This window comes from Callithrix jacchus, chromosome 6, assembly GCF_049354715.1.
Source record: "Callithrix jacchus isolate 240 chromosome 6, calJac240_pri, whole genome shotgun sequence".
In the NCBI taxonomy this organism is placed as follows: domain Eukaryota; kingdom Metazoa; phylum Chordata; class Mammalia; order Primates; family Cebidae; genus Callithrix; species Callithrix jacchus.
This window is the reverse complement of record NC_133507.1, coordinates 21581279-21587433: the sequence shown is the minus strand read 5'-3', so window position 1 is coordinate 21587433 and position 6155 is coordinate 21581279. Positions and strand designations below refer to the sequence as shown.

Genomic DNA, 6155 nt, shown 5'->3' with positions numbered 1-6155 from the left:
TTAAAGACAGGAGTTATAATCTCAAAATGGAATAATATTGGCTTTCATATGTGCTTGTGTCGAAATAATTACCGTTCCTGGTGTTCTTTATTCTTTGGTTTGGTTTTGAGTTTCTGTATCATTTCCTTTTATTTAGATCTGAAGAATGCCCTTTAGCGTTTTTTATAGGTCTACTAGTGATACATTTTCTCAGATTTTGTTTATCTGGGAATGACTTAATTTATCCTTAATTATCAAGGATGACTTTTCTAGACATACAGTCGAGGTTTCTCCATGTTGGTCAGGCTGACCCCGGGTCACCCGACCTCGGGTGATCTGCCCACCTCGACCTCTCAAAGTGTTGGGATTACAGGTGTGAGCCACCACTCCTGGCCTCCTTTATTTCCTTGTGCATGATTTTCATTAGCTCTTTGAGCATATTTAAGACACTTTATTTAAATTCTCTGTCTAGTAAATCTAATATTTGGCCTTCCTCAAGGATGATTTCTCTGAATTTATTTTTGTTGTGAATGAGTCCTATTTTCTTGTTACTTCGCTTTTTTTTTTTTTGGCTGAAAACTGGACATTATTAGTATTATAATGTGCTAAGTCTGGAAATAGCTTCTGCTCCATCTCCATGACTGGTTGTTGTTACTAAATGCAGCATACTTGTTTGTTTACTGACTACATTGTTTTTGTAAAACAGTATTCTTTGTTGTGTGTGATCACTTAAGTATCCGTGTGTATCTGTGTCCCATCTCCTCTTCTTATGAGAACAGCAGTCATATTGGATTAGGGCCCAACCTAATGGCCTCGTTTTACCTTAATTACCTCTTTAGAGATCCTGTTCTCAAATACAATTATGTTCTGAGATACCGGGAGTTAGGGATTCAACATAGGAATTTTTTGGGCAGGGGCTGGCACGGTTAAGGAGCAAGAAGCACCCTAGTGAGGAGGAAGAAGTCTAGAATCCTCCAGTCTAGGATCTAGAATTTTAGGTCTAGGATCTCCACTGACACTGCAGGGAAACTAGGTTTTTTGTTTTTAACTTTTCCTGGAGGGACTAAAAGTCCTAGATTCCCATTCAGTCTTCTCTGACACTACCCTGATTGAGGGGGGGTAGTGGTTGGGGACCTCATTACAGTCCTTCAAGGGTGGATATTTAGGCTTCTCATATGTCCTTTGCTGGCATGGGTTGGGTGGAACTAAGTTTTTTGTTTTACTTGGCAGGGACAGGTTCTTGTGGAGAAGTGTTTTGTCTTGCTGACCTGCCCTTTCCTGGTCTTTTGGCGAGAGAGCAGGCTTTTGTTTGGGCATTTTTTTTTTTGTCTGTGCCTGTTAGCATATATGTAACAAATACATATATATGTATTTATATATGTGTATGTATGTGCATGTACACGTCTGTATATGTATATATATGTATATATGTATATATATATATGCTAGTGGCAGGAGATCAGCTGCAAAACAGCTTTCCTCTACTAAATGCCACAGCTTAGGTGGGGTAGCCTTCTCCTTTTGCTGCACCTCTGACTCTTTCTGCGTTCTGGTAATCATCCCTATCAAGCCCCTCAAGGTCTGGAGTGGTAATGGTTCCTTACCATTGCTAGCCCTGGCATGCAGGCTGTTCCTTGTTTCTTTTCCTTAAATGTACCCGCTCCTTTGAACATGGTTTCTTTACCAGATTATCTTGTTGAAGTGCTCCATCAGTGTCTTGCTGGCAAACTGACCAATCATCATGTGACCACATTATGGCCAAAAAGCTGTTGACTAAGGGTCACTTACCATCTCCCATGATCTTTCTTTAAGTGTTAGTCTCTCATATATGTTACTTATTCCTCCCTCCTGCCTGGAACATGATGCTGTCCTCCATCTTGAATAATGAGGACAAGGGCCACCTCTTAGGATGGCAATGTCATGAGCTGGAAAAAGCCTGCATCTTGGAGGATTTTGTGGCAAAGAGGTGGCTGTATCAGTCCAGAACTGATGACAACACTTACTACCTGTGTGATATTGGGCAAATTACTTAATCTTTCTGGATTTTACCTGGGATTCGTTATCAGTTTCCTTGTCTTTGAAGCGGGTTTAATATTCATGACTGTATGAGCTTACTCTGAAGATAAAATGAGATAATTTATAAACAAGTGCTTAGCGAATGCATGTAAACAAAAGAAGCTCAGTAAATATCCATGAATTTACCTTTAATGAAAACTCCAAACCTTTATACTCCCGTGGAGAAGATGTTCGGCCTATATTTACCTTCAGCAGGGGAATCATAACACCTTAGATTTGCAGTTTGCATAGAGCTTCGATGTTCATGATCATATTTAACCACGGAACACTTCTGTAAGGAAGGTCTGCATGACCACTCTTCATTGTTGTCATTTATCTGGAGAATGAAGAGCCACAGAGAAAGAAATAACTTGCAGGGTACTTACCTAACTAGTTAACTAGTTACTAATAAGTAACACAACCAGGCTTCGAATTTTGTTGCCTCACCTCCAGAGGAGAGAGATAGAGGCAACTGCATATCCTTATTGGGAAATCTCATGTTTTCTGCTTAAATTATCAAGATATGTCCTGGGATAAAATACTCAGGCCTCGGATAGCAGATGATATGATGTAAGGGGCAGGTTTGCCGATTTTTCACCAAGGGAACTTACTGTTGCAGAATCAGTGTCAGGGCAGCTGGAGGACTTTTGGGAACGTGAAAATGAGGGGTGAAGTCCAAAAACAATTAGGAAGAAACCTTCAGAGTCTGTCAAGCTTGGTAGAAACATGTCCAGGTGGCTGTAATCAGTTTTTTCACTAGTTGGGAACTTTGGAGAACAGAAGTAGAGAAACCGGAGTTGTTGTAATTGGCAGCTAACAAGGGAAGTTCGAGTCTCTCACTTAGAGCATAAGCCAGGCAATGCCTGCTTTTCAGACCACAGAGAGAAGCTGGCCAGTGAGCTGGGCAGCCTAGGAGGTCTCCACGTGTCAGTCTGACAAGCAGACTGAAAGCCGATATTCTAGAGCTATGTACTGTTGTAGAAATGGTTACCATGGTGGCGCGTGCCTGTAATCCCAGCTACTCAGGAGGCTGAGGCAGGAGAATTGCCTGAACCCAGGAGGCGGAGGTTGCGGTGAGCCGAGATCGCGCCATTGCACTCCAGCCTGGGTAACAAGAGCGAAACTCCGTTTCAAAAAAAAAAAAAGAAAAAGAAATGGTTACCAATGAATTTTAGATGAAGTATTGTAATTAAACCATGACCAATTAGCAGTGAAGAATTAGAAGAAGGTTTTAGGTGATATCTAGGTAACTGTCCCTAAAGTAGTCTTTCCTACTAAAATACCAAAAAGCTATGGAAACAGACGAACACACATTGCAGTAGAGGAGGCTGGGATGGCAATCAGCCCAATGATTGAGTTGGGGAGAACTTGTTGCTAATAATAGGGCTGGTAGAACTGACAGGAGAACCAGTCGCTAACCTCCTGCAGCTGAGTCTCCATCACGCCACTGGGCAGATGGAGCCACTAATTGAAAATCATCCGTCTGGCCTCCCGTTATATTCCTCTGCCTCACCTCCCTCCTGCTCTATTCAGTGACTGGGGCACACCATCGCTATACCCCTCACATTTCAGGCTCAACTCCCCTTCCTCCTTACCCACAACACATTTATCCCTACTCCCACTCCAGACAAGAACTTGATTTCTGTCTCGCAGAGGAAAAATAAATCATGATTTGGTAAATCCCTCAACCTACCAACATTCTCCTAAATTGTAATAGTCCTAATATTTACTTTTTGATATTTAAATCCTTGATCCATGTTGTCAGGTAAATTCCAATTCCATATTATGCTGGAGGAAGTCCGGTTTTTTAATCTATTCTTTTTCCTGAATGGTCTCTGTCATCAATGGTCTGCTGTGCCACCTCTGTCATGGACCAAAGTTACCCATAAAAATGGCAGGACTCTGGGCTCTCTATTTATTCCGCTGGCAATTTTCTCTCTCTATGAATGAGTTCCATAAAATAGTGATTTTTCATCAGTCCTTCCTTTCTGTTTTTCTTCACAAATGCTTTGGCAATGTTTTTCTTTTTGCTCGTCAGGATTGTGATCAGTAAAAAACGTTTTCATGAGAATAAAAATCTGTTGGAATTTTGAGTGGAATTAAAATGATTAATATGGGGAGCACTGACAGCTTTATAACATCGTCTTACGATTCACGAACAGAATACATTTCTTCATTAATTCAGCTCTTTAAAAATGTTTCTTGGCTGGGCGTGGCGGTTCATGCCTGTAGTCCAAGCACTTTGGAGGCCAAGGCCAGTGGATCACCTGAGGTCGAGAGTTCAAGACCAGCCTGAGCAACATGGTGAAACCCCGTCTTAAAAAAAAAGAAAAAAAAGAAAAGAAAAGATAAAAAAATATTTCTTAATACTCTGTCCAGTTTTTCTCATGGAGGAAGCTCTCCAGGTGTTCTAAGGTGAAGGCAAATAAATATGATCAGAAATATTTAGTATCAATTGAGATACTAAAGAAAGCTTAGCATAAGTCTCTTTCAGTGAAGCATTTGGCTTCAGGTAGGCATGAGGACAGTGTGGTATTTGGGTTAGGCCCTGCTGGGAAGGAAGCCTATTTTAATTGCTTATAGATCTTAGACACATTTGTGTCCTCAATTGTTTGACTTTTTTTTTGAGACGGAGTTTCGCTCTTGTTTACCCAGGCTGGAGTGCAATGGCACGATCTTGGCTCACCGCAACCTCCGCCTCCTGGGTTCAGGCAATTCTCCTGCCTCAGCCTCCTGAGTAGCTGGGACTACAGGCACGTGCCACCATGGCCAGCTAATTTTTTGTATTTTTAGTAGAGACGGGGTTTTTCACCATGTTGACCAGGATGGTCTCGATCTCTTGACCTCGTGATCCACCCATCTCGGCCTCCCAAAGTGCTGGGATTACAGGCATGAGCCACCGCGTCCAGCCCAATTGTTTGACTTTTAAACAGGCATTTCAGGAATAGTACAAAGGAGAATTAATCCTTTTTAAATTAAGCCTATTGTAATTGTCTTAAGACCTTTCTTGGCTTCCATTTTAGTGGGAGTGTTGAGGAAGTTTAAGAAAAGGTTTAGAAGAATCCATCTGAACTCACATGGCTGTGCTCCAATTAGTTTGTTTATGTTCATAGAGTCTTTGGCCTTGAGGAATTCCGAGATCAAGGCTAATTCTTCACTTGTTTCTTGAATCATACCTAGTGTAGGTATTTTAATATGCTTACCAGCTGTAACTTCCGGGACTTCAAAAAACAATCCTGCAGTGTAGTTAGCTGAATGTTTCAAACTTGATCCTTTCCCTTTAAATGTGCAGGAGTTGTGTCACAGAGAAGAAAGGAATGTTCTTCTGCTAGGGGTCCCAAAGTAGCAATCATAGGTTGAGGCATGAGAAGGAGCTTAGGGTTGTTAGAAATTCCCACCATTTCAGTAGCTTTGGTACTTGGAAGAAATCTGATGTTCTATGGTAGTGGGATTAATTGGAGATAGAGTGACAACCATATAAGCAAGAAAACTAATTTTTTATGTACATATACACGCACATACGCACGTGGGTGTACGTATACCATTTTCCTTGGCAGTTTAGATGAAGGAGAGGGAATCATCGGGGTCCAGTATTTCTCTCAGCTTCAACATCACTGGACAGACTTTGAACAGTAGTTTTGTTTCTTAACCGATGTGAGACACTTGTTTTCCCAATAACCCTCCTGCCTACAGTATCTACAGGTGTCCTTATTTATAGGCTCTTGAGTCTCAGAGAAAAAAAAAGAAAACCTTTCTGTTTTTGTTTTTCTTCTGGGGACCAGTTTAGTTGGGATAGCCAGGAGTTGTTTCTGTTTCTGGCTTGTTTACTTTCTAGGGCTCTTTGAAAATGTTAAGCCACATGTTGGAGATCTTCTAAATTGGCAATTTCCCATTCCAGTTTATTTTTCTAAGTTTCATATTTCAGATGTAAGTCTACTTACAAAAAGAGAGGACAAGTCTCCTTTTACTTCGGCTGCTAGGCCTACCAAAAACATTATTTGAAAGTTTCCTGAAGTCTGGTTTTAAGGTCTCCCATTGAATCATCTTCGTTTTATTTGCAATTTTGAATTGCTGTCTAATCTTCTTTTGAGGGAAAGACGTCAAGGATGGGCCATAGGTAA

At 41.1% G+C, this 6155-nt stretch overlaps 1 long non-coding RNA gene across 1 annotated transcript in view; it reads left to right on the top strand.

Annotated features, from left to right (window-relative positions):
- Nucleotides 1–3192: 3192 nt before the first annotated feature.
- Nucleotides 3193–6155, top strand: part of LOC118154778 (uncharacterized) — a 174066-nt gene continuing 171103 nt past the window's right edge. The window contains exon 1 of the long non-coding RNA XR_013518716.1: nt 3193–6151. This is a non-coding gene — a long non-coding RNA (uncharacterized LOC118154778). The remainder of the gene's footprint in view (nt 6152–6155) is intronic.